The 27,424-nt window shown below is 39.4% G+C and overlaps 1 protein-coding gene across 1 annotated transcript in view; it reads right to left on the bottom strand.

Moving 5' to 3' along the window:
* Window positions 1–26,909, bottom strand: part of MYOZ3 (myozenin 3) — a 400,135-nt gene extending 373,226 nt beyond the window's left edge. The window contains exon 1 of the mRNA XM_044069394.1: window positions 26,590–26,909. The gene's annotated coding sequence lies outside the window, so the exon portion shown is untranslated. The remainder of the gene's footprint in view (window positions 1–26,589) is intronic.
* Between the last annotated feature and the right edge of the window lie 515 nt (window positions 26,910–27,424).

Raw genomic sequence — 27,424 nt, 5'->3', positions numbered from 1 at the left:
GGGTTTCCTCCGGGTGCTCAGGTTTCCTCCCACATTCCAAAGAACTGCTGTAGGTGGATTGGATACTCTAAATTGGCCCTAGGCATGAGTGTGTGCATGTGTGTGCCTTCCATGGAAATTTGGGCGCTGGGCTGGCAACTCGACACTGTAAAAAAAAAAAACTCCACTGCCAATCATGAGCAGACAGGTGATCCACTGTGGCGACCCCTAACCGGGAAAAAGCCGAAAGAAGAAGTGTGGATCAGACCTACTGGTTTTCATTTCACGTGGCAGAGGCTGAATGACATAACATATGAAAGAAATAAGTGCTTGGCACAGTAATGGCATAGTGTATCCCCTCATAGGCTGGGCACTCTATTACTTTCCAGTCCTGTCACATAACAGTTAGCTACATAATGCATAAGTAACTGATTCAAAGAAATATCTGCATACCTTTCAACTGCTACAATTTATGCATAGTGCTATGGCATTCATACACAGATTTAGGTTTGCTCCTACTTGATTTATTAATGCTCCTCATAAAGATAGACTTATTTAAGGGAACATGCATCATTAAAACACTGAACTAAGGCTATACAAAGATACAGTCACATTAAATATATGAGAATCTAGTACCTGAAAACCTCCTGTTATGAAAAATAAGAAAGTGCTCTTCTTTGTAACCTTTTGCTATAATTTATAAAGGCCAGTGCTATGATTTTTAATGCTTAAAGGTTGAGAGGTGTACATATCTGCATATTAAGCTGATTTCAGTATCAGCATTATCAACGTGGAGGCATGACATACAGCATAGGTGTTTCATCCTCACAGGCAGCTATTGTTTAGTTAGAATGGGGGTGAATGGTAACGCTTCCACAATGCCTGCAACATAACAGTGCATCACTACTGCTGTAGCTACTATTTAATGTATATGTACTCTCACAGCTGTCTGGCGAAATCAGTCCATGCCTCAGGAACAACTGTATCTCTTATTCCTGAAGCTATATTGGAATTGGTGAAAAAGCTTTTACCAGAATAGGGCCCACTCTTTGACACCACCCCTAAATGAGTTAAAATGTAATCACACCTTAGAGGCTTTTAAATAATTAAAGAATTCCTCTATAAAGATGTCAGATGCATTTGCTTCTGTGTTACTGGCTAAGGCATTTATTATCAGACTCATTCCATGGACTGAATCTCAAAATTTTGTCACTACATCCTATCATATTGGATTTCCTTGTATAAAGTGTACATATTCCCGTTCTTGTACACAGTATAAATATAAAACATTAATACTCAGCCTGAGGGTTTCAACACTAACAGTATCAGCTTGTATCTGCATTTAATTCACTGTTATTTCATCTGACATATTGCATTTCTCTTTGCTACATTTACATATCTTTTTGTTTTGCTTATATTTTCTTTGCAATGCTTTATACCTGGGCCATGACAGAAAATGGTTAGTAGAGCAGCTCACTTACCTGATAAACAAATTGTAAATAAAATAAAATACATATGGTTTGCCTATAACTTTGCCACCAGCTACATTTGTGAATATTGTGTACTGTTTGTCAGCTTAAGGAAAGGGTATTTACATATTCTCCCTCTCTGATGTGCAACGTTCTGACAGAGCTGTGATCAGCAGATACATCATGTGTCTAATCTACAGTAAGACAGAAGTACAGCTGGCTATTGCAGTACTTGGGGTTAGCACATTAGTGGTGTGTCTGGCACCATGCCTCCCCAGGTTTTCATATGAAGAACACAGTGGCACTGACAAACTAACCAGGTCCAGAAACACCCCCGCCTGCCCCAGCTCTTTTATGGAAGAGCAAAAAAAAATAAAAAACAGTTTAGGAAAAAAGAATATTTTTTTTTCTTTTAATCTGTAACAAATTGCTTGCTACATTTGTAACAAGCAGTTGATACAATGTATACCATGCACATACAAATATAGTGGTCAGGTTTTAGTTAAAAAAAAAGAAACAAATCTCTTTTCTTTTAAAGTCTAGAAAACTGCAGCAAGCAGTTGCTACAGCTTAGACCATACAGGGAGCACTACAATGCTCAGATTTGACTGCCAATGCAGTGCTGGCTTTTAAAAGCTGGTGTGCACAGAGTGATAGGGATTGGTCTCAGGTAGCCAATCAAGCCCCATAACACTTTGCTCCCGGAGCAGTTACCCCCTTCTTCCCACCCTAGCTACACTACTGCAGTAATAAATCTTGATCTCATTGTTAGGTTCAATTCAGTTCTGCATTTGGTATAAGGCGTTTATGAACCTACTCAGAGATAGAGAACTTGTGCATTTTGGGTATAGCTTTAGACGTTTAAGTGGAATGTTATTTACCCAAAATCCCTTAATCCACACTATTGCTACAGCACTTCTATTTCTCATTAAGAAGTCCAACTGTGTTGTGCTATGTCACAGTATTATTTTGGGAAATGAATTTTGCTAAGAGTCAACCAGGTAGTCTGGGAACTGAGAACACAGATAGAGAATAATCTAGACTCTGATCTTCATGTGTCTATGGTAGTGAAGAAATCTAACTAATAAACAAAGGCATGATATCTAGGTACAAGGAGATCACTGGTCCACTGCATTTGGCACTCATCAGGCCTGTCACTGAGTACAATGCCCCTAACTAGGCACATCCAGCAACTGGAATGTCCAGAAAGGTTCTTCACTAAAAGAATACATGGTGTAAATAACATGTCCTGGAAAGACCACGTCAAAGCCCTATCCATGTATTCTGTCACCTACAGGCTATAGAGGGGAGATCTATGCCTAGCATACAAGTCATCATTTGTCTCTATTCTGATAGATATCCTGCATATCTGCAAAACAAACAGCACCAGAATAATCCTTTCGAAAGACTTAAATCTCACCTGTGATATAAATAAGGCCTGCCAGAGAGACAGGCATATATCTCAGAGACTATCCCTTCTCTGGAGCAGACTCCCTATCTCTGTGAAAGCTCCTCTCTAACTCAGTTCAAGTGTAACTTGGACAACTAGATGCTGAAAGGAGATTCATCCCTGGTTTGGCATTGTTGTCTCTAACAGACACAGGTAGCCTGTAAATGGTTCATCTTCCAGGTCCTTGCTTTTAAATGTTTCATCTTCCATTCCCTACTTACACTACCAAGAGTACCAGAACTGGTCAAAGATTTGGGATGCATGGCTATGCTTAAAAAGGCCCCACTGGTCATTAAGTTAGTACGTATCCTTGAACATATAAATCTATAAGCAGATGAGGAAATAAATGAAGTTGCAGTCATTTCCTTTTTTGTTCCTTTCTTTCTCTGCTGCATGTTTCCATATTAAATGTGCAGCTGGTTACATGTTTTGCTGGTACTGATCATTGTCTTAATTTCTTTTCCCTTTCTGCATTCTGTACTCAAGAAGCTCATTTTTTTAAAAGTGCTGTCAGCCTTGGAAACAGTGGCCTTGAGTTCAAAGGGAATGGAGGACAAAGAGGTCTGGAGGGATTCTATTCTGTGTGAGTGACCTAGGAATGGACTTTACTGTAACTGTGCTTGCCTAACTACACAGTACTGCCACAAGTGGCACACATTTCACTCCCACTGTGCTGCATAATAGCAGAATCTTAATCATAGCTGTACATCTGCTTTCTCACAAATTACAGGTGTAGCGCAGGCTTAGAGTTCCCAACTATTGGATAGCATGGCCACTGACAAGTCTTTAATGTCATCATCTGGGGTGAAAGGTCAAAGTGATATTCACTTAGATAACCACTTTGATTTTTCACTACTGAGAGCTCCATCAGTCAACATGTTACTCAGCAAAGAAGATTGAGTCAGACTGAGCTGATCAACAGTGGCTAGGATTCAAGTCTGACAATTCCCTAGAATAAACAGAAATAAAGAAAATTCATGAAGCAAAACCTTTTTACCATCCTACTTGGATGCAGATACTTTTGACCATGCCTTCACAGCTGTTGTCATTTCTTTTACTTTTGTCTCTTGCTAATTTCAAATAAGGATTGAACAAAAATAACTCCTAATAAGGAATTAACTGAGCCAGAAACAAGAAAAATATATATATCCAACAATAAACCTCTGACAAAAGAAGCACAGCAAAAGTAAAAACAAAAACGTTTGCTAAAGCAAATGGTGAGTGCTTTCACACCAGTAGGTGCTTCTTCAGACCATAAAGCAACAAATGAGAGAGTTTCTCTTAAGCCTGTTTTAAAATCGAGGGACCTTCCAGATTAACATTAGTAAGGGCTCTTTTTGTAATTGCTTTAATTATGTTTTAATTATGTTTTAATATAATGATGTGTTTTATTGGTTGTTTGAAATTTGACTTCTTTTAAATACAGTGCATTTCATTTGTTGTTTTGTGGTCTGAAGAAGCACTTACTAGTGTCAACGGGCTCACCATTTGCTTTAATAAACATTTTTGTTTTTACTTCTGCTGTGCTTCTGTTGCCGGACGTTTACTGTTGGATAATTTCAAATAAGCTGTGGCAAGAAAGAAAAAAATCTGTCAGTAAACTAAATAATTTCATGTCAAAAGATGTCCCACAAAAGTCCATTCCTCCAAAATAGCAGCATCACTTACAGAGGTAAATGAAAACATTAATATTCAAAGGTCCAGGTTTGCAACATTTGACCTCCATAATGCATATACAGCCATTCATTTATCTTAAAACTCTTTCAGTATTCATACTGTATTACTATCAGCTGCAGACAGCATTTCCAGTGACATTGATGAAAGGCTCATTAATGCTGGTGTGTTTGTAAACACTACTCCTGTCTTTTATACAGTGAACCATAGCCTTAAACTTGAAACATTGCAGAAACTTAAGTTTGGTGAACGCTTCATACTATGGTTCAAAAACTACTTGCAGGATAGATCCTTTCAAGTCTTCTGAACTGGGAACACTTGACACCAGGATTCCACAAGGATTAGGCTTAGATCATCTCCTGTTCTCTCTGTTTCTTAATGATATCACACATGGTTTATCCAATCACAAGATGATCATGTATGCAAATGACATTGTACTAGAAACTGACAAAAAACACCAATCTCTCCAAATAGGATCTTCTGATTAACAGTACCAAGACTAATGCCATATTTTTCACTGCCACAAATAAACTGGTATCTCTTCAAAGACTCAGAGGGGAACATGTTGCATAACAAAAAGGCCTTGCTGTAACACTTAACCCTTCACTAAACTTCAGTATTCACATCAACAATATTACAAAGTTCTGAATTATTAGCTCTCACATCTTTTCTCCCTAGCAGGAAGGATGCCCTTAACCAAAAATGTTGTAATTCCCAAGATTGAATATACCCTACCCAAGATTGTTGTTTTACTTGGCACATAACACCCACAACAATCTCATTTGTTGAAAATAAAATACTTAAATGCGCCCTCCTTGCAGATCTGAATTGCCACCATTGCATTATATATAAAAAGGAACACTGACTTCCTATTACTAATAGATCCGCCTATCTACTATGTACTCTAATATTTAAAATTCTATCACTAGTCTATTACCTTTCCATTGAAGGATTACTCCAAATTAAAGAACATAGTTACTCCCTTAGAAGCAGCCAAGAAACCACTTTCACTATAGTTAGACCTAAATTTGAATTTGCCACTGGAGAAAAAGCCTTCTCGACACTAGTCTCTGCCATATGGAATGAACAACTTACAGACATAAAAGTCTCGAAATATTAGAAACATTCCTAAAAGTATTAGGCTAATATTTGCAGAATGAATTTAAGTGCACCTGTGTTCAGGACAGTGGCCAGTGCTGGTAGCTTATTATGGTAGGTACACTAATTATTCTGATTGTATAATTTGTACATAGAATAGAAAAGCATCCGTAGCAACACCAGTGTGGAGTGAAGGGGGCAGCCTCCCTGTGTGCAAAATGTTAGAGAACATGAGCAGCTGATTCCGATTGCTGTTCAGTTCATACCAATATTGGACTCAGTCAAAACTGAGTGCTGTTGTACTCTGTGTGTGGTACAAACTGTAGCAACTATAGTGTTACTCCACCTCTGAAAAGCACTGACACTATGCCTGCTTTTGGGACACTGGTTAATACTGGCAACTTATTTTGGCAGGTACTCCAATTATTCTACTTGTATAATTTATATGTAGAATAGAAAAACACTGACAGCACGTGAGTACACACAGTGCATAAATATATTAGACTTTACTACTTGTATATTATTACTACCTGTTCATTCTATGCCATTCTGCAACATTTTCATTTATTAACATTATTTATTTATTTGACATTTGTTTACCAGAGTGGTCTGACTGGGTCTACAGACCCCATTTTCAGCAGATGCCTGGGTAGAAAATCTCCACATACAGTACAATAAAGAATACAGTAAAATCAAATACAGTACAAATTACATAAGAAATACTATACAAAATAAGTTGAAAAAACAAACTATGCTACACAATGTTACAGTATATATACTACACATCTAGATGATTCTATAGTTAAAAACATTATAGACAATAATAGTTACTCTCACTATACATGATGTAGTGACAAAACAAAAGTATGTCAGTAGTGCAATGTGTGACATTGACTGCTATAGTACATGACCAATAAATAAATAGAATGTTGGTTTCAGTTAGGAAAATAGTAGCCAGAAAGTTAGTAATGCAGACATATAGTGAGAGAGTTAAAATGAATAGAAGCAATACAGCCTGAGCAGTAGCTTAAGGATATGGTATAGAAGCAGAGGAGGAGTTAGAAGAGCCTTAGGATCTTGCAGACTGTGAAGGATTGAAATGTGACAGAAGAGGAGGGTGGGCCTAATGTGGAAGAAGAGGAAGTGCTGAGCATCAGGCAGGTTTTATGCAGGAGCAGAGCCATGTCTTTTTGAGATGATTTTTTAAAGAGGCTTTGCAATATGTTAGGCCAGGCATAGACCTGATAGCTAGAGGTAGTGAATTCCAAAGTATAGAGACAGAGTATGAATGCAGAAGGTGACCTGGTTTTCTTGTGGGTTTTGAGATAGCCAAGAGATTTTTGTCTTCTGATCATAGTGATCGATTTGGTGTGTAAGGTGTGACTAGATTGGCTAGTGTAGGGCAGGCAGTAGGCTTGAAAATAAGGTTGTGCAATGTGGATAGCTGAATAAAGGCAAGTTGGTTGGGCAGTTCAAGCCAGTTTAGTTCCAGGAGTGGTTTACAGTGGTGTGTGTCATATTTACAGTTTGTGGCAAACTTAGCAACTTTGTTGTAGCACTGTTCCATCTTGCTTGTAGTAGAAATTTGTAAGTTAGTTAGGATAGGGGCACCATAAAGAAGGGAGGGAAGTAAAAATGTTTTTGCAAGGGTAGTTTTGTTTGCTGCAGTAAAGTAATGTTTGTTTCTATATAAGAGTCCCAGCTTTTGATGAGTTTTCTTTATATTTTGCTGTATATGGAGGTCGAATGAAAGTTTATTGTCAATGATAACTCCTAGAAGTTTGGTTTCCTGCACTATGTCTATGACAGTGTTGACAGATGCAAGGATGTTAAAATGATCAGTGACAGGGGAGGTGTTCTTGGGATGAAAAAGTACTAGTTTTGTCTTCTTTGGATTAAGAAAGACTTGGGCATTTCTTAGCCAGGATTCGACTGCAGTAAAGGACTGTTGAGTTTTTGAAAGTAGTTCTGGTAGTGATTGAGCAGTACAGATTATGGTGGAATCATCAGCGTACTGAATGAGGGTCCCAGGGTGAAAAGCAGTGTGAAGGTTGTTTATGAAAATGCTGAAGAGTAGGGGTCCTAGGATGGAGCCTTGAGGGACTCCAGTAGGGTTGTGGAGAAAGGGTGAGAGTTCATTGGACCATTTCACTGCTTGTTTACAATCCTTGGGGTAGCTCTGAAACCATTTTACTGTGTTATGTGAGAAGCCTAAGTTAGACAGTGCGTTTAATAGTAAGGGGTGAGACACTGTGTCAAAGGCCTTGAAGAGATCATGGAATTCTGAGGCTGTATTACATCCTGCATCTCTGGCCTTGTTTATGGTGTCTGTAAAAGATAATAGGGCTGTAGCTATGCTGTGGCTAGGTCGGAAACCATGTTGGGTTTTGGCTAAAAGAATGTTTTGCAATGGATATTGCATTACCTGCTGATGGATACCCCTCTTGAGAATTTTGGATATGGGTGACAAGATGGATATAGGACGGAAATTGGATAGATCAAAGGAGTTGCCTCCTTTGTGGATGGGGGTGATGTGAGATTGCTTCCATATGGTAGGTACCTCTGATTCAGATAAAGAATTATTTATAAGGATACTGATTGGGCATGTGATTAAATTAGCAGCCAGTCTGAGGTAGTGTGGTGGAAGATTATCAGCTGAGGTACAGCAGGGTTTTAGTTTATGTAGGAGTTTCTTAGTGAAGCCAGTAGGTATGGGCTGAAGTGAGAATGAAGTTTGTATGACATTTTGTTGAGTGGGGGAGTTATTAATGACAGAGCTAGAAGTAGTCGATGGTCTGGGGTTGGTGTCCGAATAGGTTGAAGGGTGGAGGGGCCCAGCATTAGGGGTGTTAGTAAGTAGGTCTGATATTGATTTTATGAAGTCCTTGTTAAAGTTTTGGGGTATTTGTGATGGAGGGGTATCAGGTGATAGGGAGTGGTCTCTGTTCCAGGTTTAAGTAGAGAAGATATGGAGTGGGTTGATTTTATGTTGGAGTTGAAGCTGGGAATAATATGACTTCTTATCTCTGTTGATTAGTTTTGGACTTTGTTATGTAGTGTTTTGAAATTAACATGATTTTGCTAATTTTTGTTCTGTTTCCAGGTTATCCATGCTAGGTCCCTTTGCTTCATCAGGTGTTTACATTCCTCAGAGAGCCATGGAGCTGAGTCCTTTTTGATTTTTTTCATACAAATGAGAGCTAGGGTATTAAGTATGTTTAAACTGTTTTTGTGTTGATTAACTGTTTTGCACTTTTAAAAAAGTTATTTGTTGCTTAATTTTACCTGTAGGCTAACACACTCAAGTGCGCTAGCCGTTTAAAAGCATTTATAGCATTTACTGTCTGTTTTTCCTCTGTTTTCTGCAAAAAAAAAAAAAAAAAAAAATGTTTTCCCGCCTTACTGAACTAGAATAGTCCAGTCTTCAGAGTTTGCTGATCTCTGGGCTTTGGCTTGGTTCCTGTGCTATTCCATATCCTTATTTGGATAAAGGGAAACTTCTTTGTTCACCAGTGGGAGTGGGGAGCACTGAGCAGCCTATTTGTCCCTAGAGCAGTGGTTCCAGCCAGAAACTTGTAGTCTATTGGCCATTTTGGGTCAATTCTAGCTCTTTTCAACCCCTGCTATAAAGCCCGCTTTAAGCGTGATTTAGCGAGTTGCCCATAGAGCACCATCGGGCAGCCGGTTAAACAAGGTTAAACTATTTCTGGCTCTGTAAAGTCTGCTCTTCAATTTTTCCCTTAGAACTTCTCTACTTGCAATCTAAACAGTCTATTTTCTATCTCAAAAGCTCAGCAATTGCTCCTAAAGCATTTTTATATAGGTAAAGTACTTATATACTAAACAAAGTACTACATTAGCCTAGAATCCCCTTGAGTATCCATTTCCCTATAGGTCCCTTCTGACTCAGTTACACAGCAAACTTTTTCACTTTTTCTAGCATGTCGAAGGGTCAGTTGCTAGCGTCCTCTCCTGTTCAGCTGGTGAATCTGGGCATCTTGAGGCAATGTTACAATTGCCTCATGTACACAGACAACCCACTCCTTCTCCCACAAAACACAAATACATGTGAGAGATGCAACTATATAGCCAAACTGGAGGCTGAGCTCTCTCAACTCAGGACTGGCAAGACCAGACAGGAGGAGAAGGAAACCATGCACACCATAAACCCAGTTTCACATAGAACTATCACAACTGCAAAACAAACACATAAACACACAAAGACATACTCAGAGGCACTGATCAAAAATCTACCAAAACTACAGAGGCCTCCAAAGCAGACACCCAAGCAACTGCCACCTCAAGACATAAGACATGCAACACATAGTTCTCAAAGTCAGTGTGCTAAACAGTCACAGCCCTTAAGGCCAAACACAATGCCAGACACACTTGTTATAGGTGACTCCATAGTCAGACACACTGACGTCCCACTCACCAGACTGAACAAGGAAAAGATCACAGTAAGCTGCCTGTCAGGCACTAGAATCCGCCACATAACACAAGCACTCAGGTCACTCCACAGCAAGTACAAGTATGACTCAGTCATTGTCCATGCCGGTGTGAACGACCTGAGATGTACCTCCCTGGACTACATGAAAAGAGACATAGAGGAGCTCTCAGATTATGTAGCCCAGGCCGGTATGACCCTGACCCTGAGCAGTATCCTACCCTCACCAAGAATGATGCCACAATACAGAGACAAAATAATCAGCTTTAATAATTGGCTTAATTACTGGTGTCATTCTAAGGGGATCCAATGTCTTTCTGCCTGGGATGACATGCTTGACAAGCCACGCTGCTTTGCAAGGGACGGCTTGCACCTGTCATCCCTGGGCTTCCGGATATTGGCAAAGGCTCTTGTCACCCCCATAGTGCCTTTTTTAGGCAAGGCTCAAATGATAAACCTACCGCCCTAGAAAACAAAAATGGAGAAAAACTAAGGGTAATACTGCTCAATGCCAGAAGTCTAAACCTCAAGATGCACGCCCTTGAAGCCCTCCTCAGTATGGAGAACATCGATGTCTGTGCTGTGACTGAAACCTGGTTCAAGGCTCCTGAGAGCACCCCAGCACTATCAGGTTATACCTCATATCATGCGTTCTGGCCCCAAAATCTGGACCGAACCACAAAAGGAGGAGTATCCATATTCATAAAGGATACCCACACCTCCAGGTTAGTGGCAACGCATCTAAGCATCGGAGACCATCCAGGTGCAATTAACCATAGGTAAAACTGCCCTACAGTTTGTAGCATGCTACAGATCACCTTCTCAAACTCAGGAAACCCACACAGCCTTCCTGAAGACACTGGAGAGTATGAATGTCTCTCCAAACACCATCATATTGGGTGACTTCAATTACCCAAACATAGACTGGGAACATTACTCAAGCCCCAACACCCTAGCCCAAAGGTTCCTGGAGTTCATAAACTCAAATGCTATGGAACAGCTAGTCACCATTCCCACAAGAGGAGAAAATATACTAGACCTGATCATCACAAACATGGGGAGAAAATGCTCCACACCGGAAGTATATCCCTCATTGGTGAGATCAGACCATAAATTAATCTCATTGGAGATCCACATCCCCCACCCCAGCAAAAAGACCACAGTGAAGAACTTCTCAAAAGCAAACTTCACACTTCTTAAGACTGAAGTGGTATCCTTCAAGGCCCCCAAGCCAGTGGAAACCACAACCCACGCTGCTGAAACCCTTACAAATGCCTTCTACGAGCACCTTCAGGAATGTATGGATCAAGCAATCCCTAATAAAATCAAGACCCTTTCCACCAAAGGCAGGCACCCGGTCTGGTGGACCCCAGCCATAAACAAACTCTACAACAAGAGGAGAAAGCTACTACATGACAGAGCAAAATCCCTAAAAGGGAAGGCATCTCTGATCAATACTAGCAAAAAATTACGATCACTCATAAAATCATCCAAGGCCAACTTTGAGAGAAAAATCGCTAATGACACAAAAGACAATCATAAGGCCTTCTTTAGCTATGTTAGAAGCCTGGGGGGTAACTCCCCGATACTCTCACAATTAGTCCAAAATGATAAAAATCACTGAACCCACAGACATTGCCAACATACTGGCAGACAGGTTCAGTGCAAATTTCTCCTCCTCCCCAAAGGAGAAATATCTATCCCACCAGAGTCTAGCCTCCCAAACATCTCAGATGCCCAGGTGAGAGCTGCTCTCTAAAGCAAAAAACACAGCATCAATGGGACCGGACGGTGTCCCCGGCTGTGTGCTACACGAACTCAATGAGGAACTAAACCCACACATAAGGCTGCTGTTTAATCTTAGCCTTAATACAGGATACGTACCCAAAGAATGGCATACGGCAACTGTGGTCCCACTCCACAAAGGCGGTGCTTCTACGGACCCTGGAAATTACCGCCCCATAAGCTTGACGAGCCTTGTCTGCAAAGCTATGGAGAGGATCATAATGGAACTCATAAATAAAGACATTGGGGATTTACAGACACTGGATCCTACCCAATTTGGCTTTGTCAAGGGCAGATCCTGCCTCTTGAACTTGGTCGACTTTTTCAAAACAGTCACTAAGGCCATTTATGAGGGTAAGGCAGTTCACACAGCCTACCCTGACCTAGCAAAAGCGTTCGACACAATACCCCACTCGGGCATCATAGAAAAGCTCACCAGCTTAGATGTAAACCCATATGTCACAAGATGGATTGCAAACTGGCTCAAGGACAGAACACACAGGGTTAGAGTTGCTGGTGCCATGTCAGACTCTAAGCCGGTCACGAGTGGTGTCCCACAGGGCTCAGTCCTGGGCCCCCTCTTGTTCGGCATTTATTTTTCTGAAGTGCAGGCAAACATAGGAAGATTGTGGCTGACAAAATTTGCAGATGACTGCAAACTGGGCACCATAATTGACACTCCATCAGACACAGACATCCTCCAGAGAGGTCTCATAGAAATGGATTACTGGTGCCAGAGCCATGGCCTTAAGCTAAATGCCAAAAAATGTATAGTCATACCCTTTGGGAAAAACAAGGTAACCCCTAATTACCACATAGGTGGTAATCCATTAAACACGGAAGAAGTTATCAGGGACCTGGGGACCCAAGTTGACAGTGATAACACTTTTGACACTCACATTGCCAAAGTGGTTAGGAAGACCTTCTACATTGCCCACCTGATTATGAAGGGATTCACATCCAGATCAGGAGAGGTCATTGTACCCCTGTACTCTTCACTTATCAGACCAATGATTGAGTACAACGCCCCATTCGGAATGTACCTTACCCAACACCTGCAGCAGTTGGAAAGACCCCAAAAGCTCCTCACCAAAAGGATAAAGGGGCTCAAACATATGTCATACGCTGCCCGACTGAAGAAACTCCAGCTCTATTCAGTCACATACCGTCTGCTCAGAGGTGATCTGTGCCTGACATACAAGGCCATGTCCAACCTGGAATTAATGGACATGCTCCACCTCAAAAAATCCAAATCCACCAGAGCCACGAGAGCAAGAGACTTAAACCTCAACACGGATATAAATTGGACGTGCTGGAGGGACAGATTCATCACCCAGAGACTCCCTACACTATGGAACAGAATCCCAGTCCATGTGAGGCAGAGCCCCTCACTGACTCTGTTCAAGAGAAATCTTGACGAGTGGATGGGAGGGGAATCATCTCTGTGTCACTGCTGGACAGAGGCACAGCAAACTAATGGGTATAATATTCTCATCTTAAGGGGTGGTGAAAGCCACACACACTCTGGCTAGGCTTATAAATGCCCTAGGGCAGATAGCCTAGTATGAACCTATGAACCTATGAACCTATAAGAAAGGTATTATTAAAGTATAGTACAGCATCATTAAGGGGTAGTTGTTTAAGGGGTGTCCAGTCTATTTCATGTAGGAGATGGTTGAATTTATGCTGACAAAAATTAGTTGAGTTCCTAAATGATTTTACAGTGTGTACTCTTAGTTGTTGAGAGATATCCGCGGTAGTACAATGGTAGCATTGTTACCTCACAGCAAGAGGTTCTCCTGTTCGATTCTCAGCTGGAGTGCCTTCTGTGTGGAGTCTGCATGTGCTCCCCGTGGTTGAGTGGCCTCCAAAAGACATGCGTGAATGGATGTGCCTTCACTGAAGGTTGGGCGTCGGGCTGGCAACTCGGCACCATAAAAATCGACTGCCAATCATTAGCAGACTGGAGTTCCACTGTGGTGACCCTTAACTGGGAAAAGCCAAAAAGACAAACAACAACTCTTAGTTGTTGGGAGTTTGTTCTAAGGGAATAAGCTGACAGATGATCGCTAAGGGAGCCAGACAGTGTACCAGAAGAGGGGTGATTGGCAGGGTGGGATACTAGGATCCAGTCTAGGGTTGTTTGGCAGGTGAGATCTTTGCTGTATCTTTTTGGTATATTGATGAGCTGAGAAAAAACATACAGATTTATACTATTTGTGGGGGAGTTGGAAGCTATGGTTTGCCAATCTATATTTACATCTCCTAAGATTGTTTCAAGGTTTATTGTTTGGGATGTCCAGGATAAAATATTTTCCAACACTGGTATATTGTTACCTGTTGGGATATATATTACCATTATGCAAATTTTTTTTGAAATGTTGAGGTTCAAAAAAGACATTAGTACCTCAGCAATGGAAAAGGTGGGTATATTACTGGTGTAGAGTATGATGTTGAGCGTAGAGGGATATAGAAAGGCTATCTCTCTGCCCTTTTTTAGATCTATCTCTTCTGGTTATTGCAAAGTTTGGAGGTATTATTTCTGAGTCTTTTACACCGGGTTGTATCCATGTTTCTTTAAGGGCTAATATGTCAGGTTTATTTTAATCAATCCAGGCATGCAATGGGGCTATTTTATTACATATACATCTAAGGTTCAGTGTAAGTATGTTTACATTTTTGAGGTTACTCTTTTGGTTAGGATTAGAGGGTGGACCAGGGTTAGGATGTATGTCTCCACATTTGAGTAGGTAGGTAATGAGGAAGGAGTACCATGGGAAGTGTTTTTTATTCCTAGGTGATGATACTGGTGTCAAGTGTGGTTTCGTAGGAGGTGAGGAGGCCAATTTGTGGCTTGAATAATATGGGAGGGTGTAGGGGAAAAGCTGAGAGGAGATATGTGAGAAGCTGTGTTGTTTATTATTGGGGTGATGGTTGGAGGAGGTTGTTGATGTGTATTGATGTGTGGGGGTAAGCAAAGATATAGATTTAGAAAGGTTGAGAATTAAGAGTAAAGAAGCTAGGCAGGTTAGGAGGAGCATGTCAACTGTGATAGTGGGTTTCAAAATAGTAAAAGTGGTATTTATGTGTTAGAATGTAATATCAGGTGTAAACAGAGATTATGTTATCTTGTGATATGTGTGCAGCTGAAGGTAAGGTTGGAAATATTTTGAGTTTGGGGTAGGCTTTGACAATGTGGTTAGGTGTTTTGCCCTGTGGTTTGTGATAAGGAGGGGTGGGGGAGATGTGACTGGTCAGTAGTACAATTATGGCGCAATGTTAGTTTATGTGTACAATAGAAGAGAAGGTGGTAAGCCTGGAGTTAATGTAAGACTGTTTGAGGTGGTGATAGTATTGTGATGGTAAAATAGAGTAAGATGCAACGAATTATAGTAGGGGGATGAGAATTCAATCTGATGGATGTAAAGGGAAGCAGATAAGTTTGTTTAAATAAAAGTAGGTAAGGGGTGAATGAAATGTGGGTGTGGACAAGGTAGAGTTGTATATAATTGGATCAGAGGAATGAGGGGGAGTGGTTTGCTTGGGATATGAGTAGAGGTGCTTGGGGAGGGTGGAATATGGGGGAATGGCAGGCGAGTGGAGTGAGCGAAGTGAACGGAGTGGGAAGAAACTCCGCAGATGGTTTACCACCATAAACAATCATTGAGGTAGAATGTTCCTGGATACAAAGACAAGGTGACTGAACTCTAAAAACTTGACCTGAGTCACAGCATCTAATTTTATAGTTATGGGCTTTTCAATGTCTTTTCCAGGGATGTATTACACTGATAAGAGTAAACTATGCTGAAGTGTTAATGTCACTTCACCTTCAGCAGTAAAAGGCCTGTGAGTGTGGGTAAGTGGGGGTGGGGATATCCTTCCAGCAGATTCAAAACTACAAACAGAACAGTCTAGTGCACAACTTAACAAATTCAATTATTAGTCTGAGTCTATGAATTTGTCTTACATAGATTTAACTCAGTGTATTTTTCCTTGTGAACTTTTTCAACTGCAAGTGAACTTCAGCTGTGCAAGTTCTTTAGGTAGTGGGTTGTTTTACTTCTTGTAGAGTGAAGCAGATGGATGGAGAAAACACTTGGAACAAGGTGTAGTGAAGTGATTATACTCTTGTTACAATCTAATGTACTATAAACTTTCTGCTATGCTAAAACATGATGTACTAAATATGTTTTAATGATCTTATTGCATCACATTTACTGCACATTGCATACTGATTTTTATTTGCTAAGTGAAATTTATTGTACTTTATATGCATGATTTTTAGTGTACTTTTATATGCAGATCATGACTGGAAAGGCACATTTACTGGAATATTAAATTGTAAAATAAAATAAAATTAAAACATAAATGAATAAAATTGCTACTATGTAGCAGTGGGTTGTCTGGCAATACCTTACATTGTATAAAAATCACCAGATAATTTTGTTGCAATCCTTTTTCCAGTAATTCAAATATGTAACCTCAGCAACACATGCTACCTCAAAATATTACAAGATAGCTAATAATGGTTGCAGGAAATAATCTACATACATATTTTATGATATTTCAATATGTTTAAAATATTCACACCTGAGCTATGGTACAAAACAAATGTTATTAAAAGCCCCTTATTCATCTTATGAGTTGAAGAGCCAGCCAACATCCTCAGAGGGAAGAGATTATGTTGCAGGAAGCATACTATAACTTGAAAGGTAATATACAATGAGCATGGCTATCACAAAGGTAAACATCAATAATTTCAAACTTTTACTGTTTTCAGATAAGGTGACTATAGGAGAAATTCCCATTTCCTAAAGATGTTCAGACTTTGGAGCTAATTATGATATCATAATGACATACAAAGGGTAATGCTCCTGCATTAAAGTTGTGGGATCTGTGCCTCAGTCACACAAACTCTTAATTCATATTCTATTTCAGATAATTTCTTTTTCCTAATTTAATGAATTTAAACTCCTGTCATTTGCACTGGCACTATGCAACTATTGGCAAAGACTGGTTGTTGCAGAAAATGGTAGCTTGCAGTTGTCATATTTATAAATGGGCTTAGAAGACTGACCAATGAAACTAAATGGATGTTTTTGTGGTTTGGAGGTGATGTAGTCATCTTAACCTAAAGTGACTGTGATCTCCAGTGTGCACTGGAGTGGATTAGCAGGGATGGTAAAACACATGGGGTGAAAATCATCACCTTGGAATCAGAGTTTATGGCTTTCTTTTACAAAAGTATTGGATTCTCTCTGGAGCTGAGTGGGGAACACCTATGAAACGAGAAAGAATTTACTTATCTTACAGTTTTGTTATAGACTGAAAGAGGAGGGTTTGGTGTGATTGTCAGAAGATGGGCACAGATGTAGCAGTTCTGCAGATTTTGTACCAGACTGTGCTGATGACCTCCATCATAGGATGAAGCTCACAGTTTCGTAGTCAATCTACGTGTTCATCCACATGTTTGGTCATGGGTGCTGCGGTCCCCCCCATGCCTCTTAGCTCTTCCTAATTCTGCTTAGTCCCTCAAAATATTTTAATTTTCTGGAAAATCAGTGGATTACTGTTAGTCAGTGAAGTCAGGCATTATAGTTTCATACTCCTTCTTGTACAGAAAGTGTGTGTTGATAACGGTTACATTTAAAATCTGTCACTAATTTTAGGTCATTTTTACCCTTTTCCAGAATTGTTGATCAAAGCTGAGAGATATTCTCCGAGTTTCTCACTCACTGTGTGTGTGTGTGTGTGTATCTGTATATCTCTCTCTCACTTGTTTAATCTCTCCTTCACACACACATAGACTCCATACACACACACACACACACACACACACACACACACACACACACACACACGCACACACACACACACACACACACACACACACACACACACACACACACACACACACACACACACACACACACAAACACTTTTTCACTTTACTGTCACTAAATAGCAAAGCTGCATTTAGCAAGCATAAACAATGGTGTCCAATGTTTTTTTTCCAGTCTGTTAGTTGTCATGAAGTGGTGAACTTGCTTTTTACTTGGTATTTTCTGTACATTAATACTTTGTTGAAGAATGTTGTTCTCAAAGAGGGTATCAATGTACAATTCATCCATTATCTAAAATTTTCTAAAGACTTAGTAAACCAAATAATACTAGTGATCCCAAATAAACATAGTATGTTTCTATGTCCAGCAAAACCAAATAACAAATCATCCTGCAAATGTATTTTATAGCCGAGCCATTCAGAAGTATCTCTGATTACTATATATACAAGTAATTGTGTATAATGAAGCCATACACATGTTCTTATTAGAATGATAACAGTGAATAACCATAAATAGTGAAGACATTTCCTGTTTTACCTTTCAAACTTTTGTTCACTAGCTGTACTCATATGCATTACTGTTGTGTCCTATAATACACTAAAGCATTCTGGAGAGGGTGATTGACAAATGGAGAGTAGTAGAAAGATAAGATGGGAGATGAGTAGTTCAGATTCAGATCAGGATGCAGCACAAATGACCCAATGTTTGCAGTGAGACAGATAGTTGAGAAGAAGCTAGAGATGAGGAAATAGTCCAACTGGGCATTCCTAGACTTGGAGAAAGCATATGACAAAGTCCCAAGAAAGCTGATTTGGGCAGTACTGTGGTGGTTTGAAGTCCCAGAAACATTGGTAGAATTAGTGCAGGATATGTACAAGGACCCAATAACTCATGTATGAACAGTGTTCAGTCTTACCGAGGGGTTTCCAGTGAGAGCGGGTGTGCACTGGGGTTCAGCTTTGAGCCCACTGCTGTTCATACTGGTGATGGACTACATTAGAAAACAGTTGGAGGGGACAGATCAACAAAGTTGTATGTAGATGATGTGACATTGCAGACAGACTCTGAGCAAGAACTTCAGCAAAGGATAGGGAAATGGAATGCAAAAGTGAAGGCACATGGGATGAAACTAAGGACAGATAAGACAGTGGTAATGGCAACAAATTGGGGAAATCAGAAGAAGCTGAGAATTGAGATAGAAGGGAAGATAGCAGAACAGGTTATTAGCTTCAGTTATCTGGGAGGGGTGGTTGAGCAGAAGGAAAGTCTGAATGAAGAGGTCAAAACTAGAATCAGAGGGGCTGCAGCCAACTGGCATAGAGTAGGTGTAGATAGAAGAATGCCAAAGAAGATGAAAAGTAAGGTGTACAAGACAGTGGTTTGACCAGTCCTACTTTATGGTACAGAAACCTGGGCAGTAAAAGCAGAGCACCTGAGGAAGCTAGAGGTTATGGAAATGAAGTGCCTGAGAAGGGTGTTAGGATGCACACTGTGGGACAGATGAAATGAGGACATAAGAACAGAAGCCAAAGTGGCTCTAACTGCAGAAAAGGTCAAAGAGAACAGATTACATAGGTTTGGGCACATGTGCAGAAAACCAGAAAACAATCTGATGAAGAAGATTTGGATAGACAGGAAGAAAGTAAGAGGAAACAAGAGTGTCCAGCAGGGGTGGATGAATTGTGGGAGAGAACATCTGTGACAGTCAGGCATGAGTGTTGAAGAAGGCAGGAGTGCGGCATTGAATTGAGAGAGATGGTGACAGTTAACACGACACCCCAACACCATGTAGAACATGGGAAAAAGGGGATTGATGATGATTGTATTGATCACATTTCTGATGGAATACATTGCACATGTCTTGTAATGTTGAGTTCTGACATAGCGAATAAGTGCATTTATACAGCTAGTACATATGGCTTAACAAAGTACTAGTGCATTTGGAGTTGAAGTACATCAATTGCTAGAACTGCATCACTATTTTTTTTTCAGCAGAGAAAAATGTCAGGTATTTGTCAGTGTTTCATTTATTCCATTTCAGTAACTGGGAAAATTCCTTTGAGCATGAGCTTTTGTTAAAGATGAGAATATTCAGCAGTCACATCTATACCACCACATGAATATATGCCAAAATGTACTAAGATGGCAGAAAAAATTGACTGCCTAGGTTGACTTTGATTAATTTCTTATTTAACTTGGCTTGATTACTCTGAATGTGTTTCTGTTTTTATCCATGAGAATCCTCTTACATTGTCTTGAGATCATGGTGGCTACTTTACAGCTGGCAGTGAAGCTAAAGCCCATGGGTTTTCTTTGTTTAAGATCTGCTTTATACTTGGGATCACTTTGATGTTCTTTAGTTTCTTTGACACTGTCACAGGCTTCTGTGCTTCCAGATATCCAAATTCAGTGTTTTTGCCTTCATGTTTTCATCATTCGTGGGTTTTGGTTTATTTCTTTAGGGTTGTTGTTAAGCATTGGTGAGACTGTTGTTTGCTTCAATTCATGGCTGCAGAACTTTTAAATCATCTGGCACTGTATGTGGTCCTTAGCAGGATGTGATCTTCTGGTTACACTGTTTGCAGTTGTCAGGATTCTGGTTCAGCATGTGAGACTGCTGTCAAGAGTGGCTGAAACTGTTCATTTTTTCATTGCATTCAGTGGCCACTGTATTCTAAATCTTTTGTGCTGTGTGTGCTGTTAAGGGGTTCTAACAAGCCTCAGTTTTGGGACTGTTGTTGCCAATAAACGAGAGTGCTTCTGGGATACAATATTTTTAGAATTGCAGCTAAAATTTGTAGGTGGTCCTTGTTTTTGGATGACAGTGGTATTTGTTTTTAAAGTTTTTATGTTTTGTATCACTGTTTCAGCATTTGGGATTGTATTTTACTGTTTCTCTACAAGTAGAAGTATAATATGATTATGTACAGCCCCCACTAAAATGTATTAGATAAGCTGCAATTAGCTTTTTTATACCTGGGTTTGTTAATAGCAACTGCTAGACATTTTTGGACTTTTATACAGATTAATTTTATTATTCAGGTTATTATTTATTAATTTCGTTATATTATGCATTTACCTTATTTAATTTATATTATTAATTATTAATGTAGCCACAACCATGCATTTGTCGAAGTACTGTGTCTGCTTTTTAACAGTTTTCTAATTGCATTAGTTTCTGTTCTTCTTGTAATGCTTCACTTAAATGTCTTTTACTGTATCTAGGATTAATCACATTAATAAAGTGGAAGCAGATGTTGAAGTTGAAGGGCAGCTATGGCAGATTGGGGATATGTCTATAGGTTAGAAAACGAATGATGAATGGATGTATGTACAGAGGAAATGTCTGGTTTTAAATGAATGTGTTCACAAATATGCAGATTATTCATACAGAATTACATCACTGTCACCATAGGCAAGAATGGCACCTTTTGGTGTAGACCAGTAGGTTAACATATTAATTGCAGATGGAGTGCAGTAGTGTTAATTTAGACCCCCCAACTTATGCCTTATAAGGTATATCTGCCTCTTCTTTCTATGTTTCTCTGTCTCTCTCTTCCTAGCTCTTCTTGTTTTAGTTGTTCCTCTTCCCATCCACCTAACTGTACTTGTTTGATCACTTCTAAAGCAGTAAGCATGTGATATTCAAAATTTTTTAGTATTATTCTGACCTCCAAGATGAGAAGGAGTTTCAAACTTAGTCTTGCTAGTCAGTATTACTCTATTAGAAAACTACAATTACGATTCTCAAATTGTATGCATTTCTACTATTTATGCTGCTGCTTTTTGTGAATATTTGAATTGTCATCATAAGCATATTCAGTAATATGTTATCCATGCTGTATTTGGACAGTGTACTTGCTACACGTGTTCAACAAGCACACATTCTAATTACTTTAATAACATTGTTTTATATAAAAACTATTGGTATCACATTTTCCTGTCAGTAAGACTGAAGCCATATGAGCTATTAGTTGTGTTTAGAGTATTTGAAGTAACATGCATTGTGCACAGGATGCACAGAACAGAATGGACAACTGGACATATGGAACAGTGGAACTTGTCTGAGATGAACTGGTTTCATTTTACAATTTTTAGAATACAAAAGAGGGACTAAGTGGTGGGACCTGCCATTTAAAACATAATGAATGCTATTCATTTTATGATAATCACTTCATTCTCAAGTTCAGGATGAAAGGGAGCCAAAGCTTGTTCAATTATTCTTTCTGCATATGAGAAAAGAACTAGTCCTGGACAAGGTGGCACTCCCTCACCAGATACAATCCCCACCCCCCCCCACACACACCCACAGACACACACACAGAAGCATACAGATACAGGCACAGACACACACATAAACACACACAGACACATACAGACATACACATACACGCACACACACACACATACGCACGCACTCACATTCACACACACACACACACACACACACACACACACACACACACACACACACACACACACACACACACACACACATACTTACGGGCAGTTAAGATGATTACCAGTTCATCTATTGGTATATCCTTGGACTATGAGTGGAAAGAAGAGCACTTGGCAAAAACCTGTGCAGACACAGGGTGGACTTCTCAGCTTGAAATGAACCAGAAAACCAGGCACTGTAAGGCAGTTAAGACAGTTGCTGCACCAATGTTCTAACTGGTCTACTGTTTATTTAAATATGAACTTCTGTAAAACAAAAACACATACAGGTGAACAATGAAATAATTCACTGAAATAATTAATGTAGTGCTGTTTATTAGATCCTACACAGTAAACAATTTTATTAAAATTCTACTTGGATTTAACTTAAAATTTTAAAATAAAGAAGTTGGTAAAGGAGTTAACATCAACACTCTTGCCCTGTATTTAACTACAGCATCCTGAAAAGATATTTTAGAAAGCTTTTACAAAATGGCTTAGTCTAACATGCCCATAGCAGGGAAAGTGGTGAATTCACAACAGCAGAACCTGAAAAGGATTCAAGGCCGATCCTTGCCATCACCAGCATCCCCTTACTTACTGTAAGATTGGAGCGGGCATATGGGGTATAGGGAACCAAAAATCCCTTCAAGAAGAGGGACCCATGAATGGGCGGAGTTTTTTAGGGAAGACCCAAGATCCTAGATGACCACACCTGGCAGACAGTGCAGGTCACAAGGAACAGGAATGATGTGACCATAATGTGATGTCACCACCATTTCTCTAGCTGCACAATCTGATAATCACTGCAGTCACACTAGCCTGGTACTTGAGAGGCATAGGAGCACATTGTTATAATCATCAAGAAGGTAGGATACCAGTACATGAATCAGTATTTCCAGTTTGGACCATGATGGCAGATGTTTAATTCTGGAGATATATTTCTGAGAGATCTGACCTTTATTGTTAGGATATTTTCCAGTAACACTCTATGACTCTGTACCTGTGCCACAAACTCCAGCCTGTCATTCCCAAAGAATATTAAAAGGGAAAAACAAGGAATGTGGGAAGGTCAAAGACTGGAATGAGCAAGGATCACCTTCATTTTTTTTGCATTTAGCTTTATCCAGTTCTGAGTTACCCACTTTAAAACACAATCTAAATAGTATTCCAAGTACATGAAATCAGACATTTGTTTCTTAGGGAAAATATTTAAAGCCAAATGACATCAGCTTGGGTCTATTTCACATTACTGAATGCTCTACATGTTGAATTCCTGTTCGCTGAACCCTATTTGTCGAATCTTTATCTGTCAAATGATTTTTTCAGTGAAACTTTTTCCCATGGTAAGTAACCAGTGGGACAAACTACCGATTGCAACAAAAACAGCATTTTTAAAACCCACCCTGGTGGGGGCTATGCTTCCCACATCCCCTAGTGTATGGTGGGGCTGCACCTGCCCCAAGTAAATATACCAACTCCGAGATCACACTACAGTGGGGAAAAGGGCATATTCCTGATAATGGCCCACTGGTTACTTACCGTGGGAAAAAATTCACTGAAACGATCGTTTGATGGATGAAGACTTCAACAAATTGTGTTCGACAAAGAGGAATTCAGCGATTAGTCAGTTTGATTAATTGAAGTAGACCCCATCAGCATGACAGTAATATTGTGCACCTCTCCTAAATTAAGACTTCTTTGACTAGAAATATATTTGCAATGAACTGCAGTGCTTCCTAAACTGCATCATGTGGATGGCCGTGTGAAGAATTAACTCCAGTACTATCCACTGGGACTGCCTTGCCAGGTATGAAACAAATCAGGCAAGGACTGTGTTTAGATGTTTTCAAAGAGAATGTAGAAGTTCAAGAAGGATTTTAAGGTCCATAAAATCAAAAGCAGCTGAAGAACCCAGGAGAACCAAGACAGAATGCAACCAATACACTCTTGCTGCTAGGAGATCCTTTGTAAATCATAAAAGGGTTCTCTTGGTCTGAAGACTGCATCAAAAGCCTGACAGACAAGAATCAATGAGAGCAAGAAACTAATTAGAAAATGTGTGTGTGTATGTGTGTCTTTGTATGTGTGTGCGCATGTGCATATATGTGTAGGGCATATGAATATGTGAATGTAAGTCATATCCTCTTTACTGTTTTAATGTGTGTGTGTGTGTGTGTGTGCGTGCATACATGTGTGGGCATGTGTGTGTGTGTGTGTGTGTGTGTGTGTGTGTGTGTGTGTGTGTGTGTGTGTGTGTGAGAGAGAGAGAGAAAGACAGAGACACAAAGAGAGGGAGGGAACACATGAATGTAGGCACACAAGTAGTATCCTATTTATTGATTTTAGTATCTGTATGTGTGCATTCACATATGCCTAACTTAGTATCCTGTTTGATTTTAATGCATGCTTGTGTGTGCGTAGTTCTTTCAGCAAAAAGAAAAATTCTTTGCATAGTTTCAAGACCATGTGCACCTATGTTCTATGTCAAAACTGAGATGACAAGTCCTTTGCAAGTAGCTTACTTATCATATGTTCCTGATTAAATTAGAGTAGCTGATAATATAATTACTGCAATGGGCAAATACGGTTTAGTTTATTTGGTCAAAGTATGCATAGCAATGGAATGCTGTTACACCTGTTATTAAGGCAAAAGGACTGGACCTTATTTTTCCTTATAGATGGTGTGGCAGTTTGTTCCACAGTAATGGGATTTTAAACTGAAATCTTCCATTTCACTGCATAAGAGTTTGGTTACCAATGCAAAATAGGGTACCCAGTTCTAGCAATCAGAATAAAATAACTGTAAAACACTATCACCATAAGGTCTGCAGCTCAAGCAATCAGTTTAATTAGTGTGGGGCTGTCCTACCCACACACATCCCTGAAACTCTATATAAACTAACTCTGAGCTGATACAATCTTGGGAGTAAGGGGAAATTTTCATTAGCACTAATGTTCCACAATCTTGAAAGCAATGCAGCTGTAATATGTAAGTTTACTGGATTGAACTGTAGTTTCAACACTACATCATTTAGTCAAACAAATTCTGTGTTCCCAAACCATAACTGCTGACAGTGGTGGATTTCGATTCTTTGAGCAACACAGTTATGAATCGGGGAGGGATATTTCTTGTAAAATGTTATATTAATTGAGGCATAAACTCAAAAGATATACTGTCAACAGAAGCATACAAGATAGGAGCAGAAGTTAGGCAGTGATAGAAAAACCATGACCAGATGAGCAATTTGCACATAACTGTGCTGAAGATGTAATTAGACAGCAGAAATTTCCCCTACAAATAATTTAGTTTCCCTAAGTTCTTCTCTCATGCATCTTTGTTTCCTCTTGTTTTGCAGGGATCTAAACTGAACTCATGCACTGTTATCTGCAGGATTGCTGCAGGCAAAAATATTACCAGACAACTTCCTTATAAAAAGCAAAGATGAAGTCTGCATTCAGGTATTTATGGTCTTAGTAAGTCCACACTATTTAGTTCTGGTTCAGCGAAGTCACTCACACAATATGGATTATATACAATGATGAAATCATATGTTTCAAAAGTTTTGGGAAGCTTGCATAGACTTTCAGTTTTGGATTTTTCCCATTTAGTAGTCAAGGGATAAATGTACGTTACAGTTTCCTTCAGATCTTGTATATTAAGCTATAGCAAGCTTTCTTGGAGGTTTGCCCCTAGCTCTTTGCATTATTTTGCTATTCCGTGTTATTCTCATCTCGAATGAATGAATGAATGAATAAATGAATGAATACTGTTTACTGACAATGCCTTTTTAAAATAACTCTGTTTTTAACATATGTTACTATTTCTACAAAGTGCAGATTTCCTGCATGACTCTGCATACCTTACTCAAATAACCCAAAAGAAAGAATACTTTCCTGTTGTCACCTTGAAATGCACTATTAGCACTTACTTATACATAATTCAGTCATCCATGGTGCATCAACTGCCTGTACAATGTATTACCATCAGTGTTGGCTTCACCTCTTCATTCACTGCCCATGCAGTCTTGGTTACAATAATGTCTGAGTGTATTAAAAGAAACACCTTTGTTGGGATTCAAACCTGACTTTTATGGATCCGAAGCACCCATTTTAAACACCTTAACATGTTTTTTAGATAACTATTATTTGCAATATGTCATTTGAAAAATGTGTGATGCCAAGTACAGGATGTCATAGCAAAAGAACCAAGAGATATGGTTCTGAACTGATTTCAAAATATGTTGAATTGGCTAATTAATTATTAGTTGCATGTAAGGCCACTGGAGCATTATCAAGTGATGTTATACTTTGCTAAGCAACTATAAAAATATGATGAGTACACAAGCAAAGCTACATCTTTTATTAGATTCATGCAGTATATCCGTAGTTAAAAAAACTTACCTTAATTTTTTTTTTAAATGTGAAGATAAATACTAAGAAGTAGGCCACTCAGTAGTTCAGTCAAACAGTGGTCCAGTTCTTTGATCAGATATTTTATGTATTAATTTTACTTTTAAATTAATGTTCACTTCATTTCCTTCTGCACTGACTTCCTTGGTTCTTACCCTTTCAGTTTGCCTTCTGCTGCTTCTTCAGTCACAGCAAGGAAGATGTTGGAAGGCCTTATGATATCATATTTAAATTTAGCTAAGTAGAACTAGGGATCCTTGGCGTGGAAAATTGCAGAGACTTAAACTGGGGCTTTACATCCTCCTCCAATCATTTTGATTCTGTCATAAAAATATGATATACCAGTCCTGTCTGTCTCTCTCTCTCTCTCTCTCTCACTCCCTCTCTCTCTCTCTTTACTGGATACAGTGTGACTTTGGTGTCTTCCAGAGTTCATTGCCAGAGACTTTAGTGCCTTAGGAACCAGCTACCACCTGTCAATCAGACCAGATTGCAGCAATCTCTTGATTCACTGCTTTTAGATACATGCAGTTTCAGTAAGGCATGATACAGCAGTGAGTAAATAAAGTTTGATGAGGTCAGAAGAAAATGCCAGATGAGAAATGAGTAAGCACCTGTCTGAAAAAAATGGCAGAACAGTTAAATGCGATCATATAATATTAATGGATGTGTTGCTGCATTTTAAGAAATAGCCACTGATGTTTAATTTATAATCTATAAATTATCAACAGCTAGGAATCATAAGCTGTTACTTTCACCATCAGATGAAACAGCTTATTTATGCAGAAAGCAGTAAGATTGCAGTACAGAATGAAAAAAATGTCCG

The sequence above is a fragment of the Protopterus annectens genome, chromosome 4.part0 (assembly GCF_019279795.1).
Source record: "Protopterus annectens isolate FY-2018-M chromosome 4.part0, PAN1.0, whole genome shotgun sequence".
Taxonomy (NCBI): domain Eukaryota; kingdom Metazoa; phylum Chordata; order Ceratodontiformes; family Protopteridae; genus Protopterus; species Protopterus annectens.
Note: the sequence above shows the minus strand (reverse complement) of the source record. Positions and strands in the feature narration are given on the sequence as shown.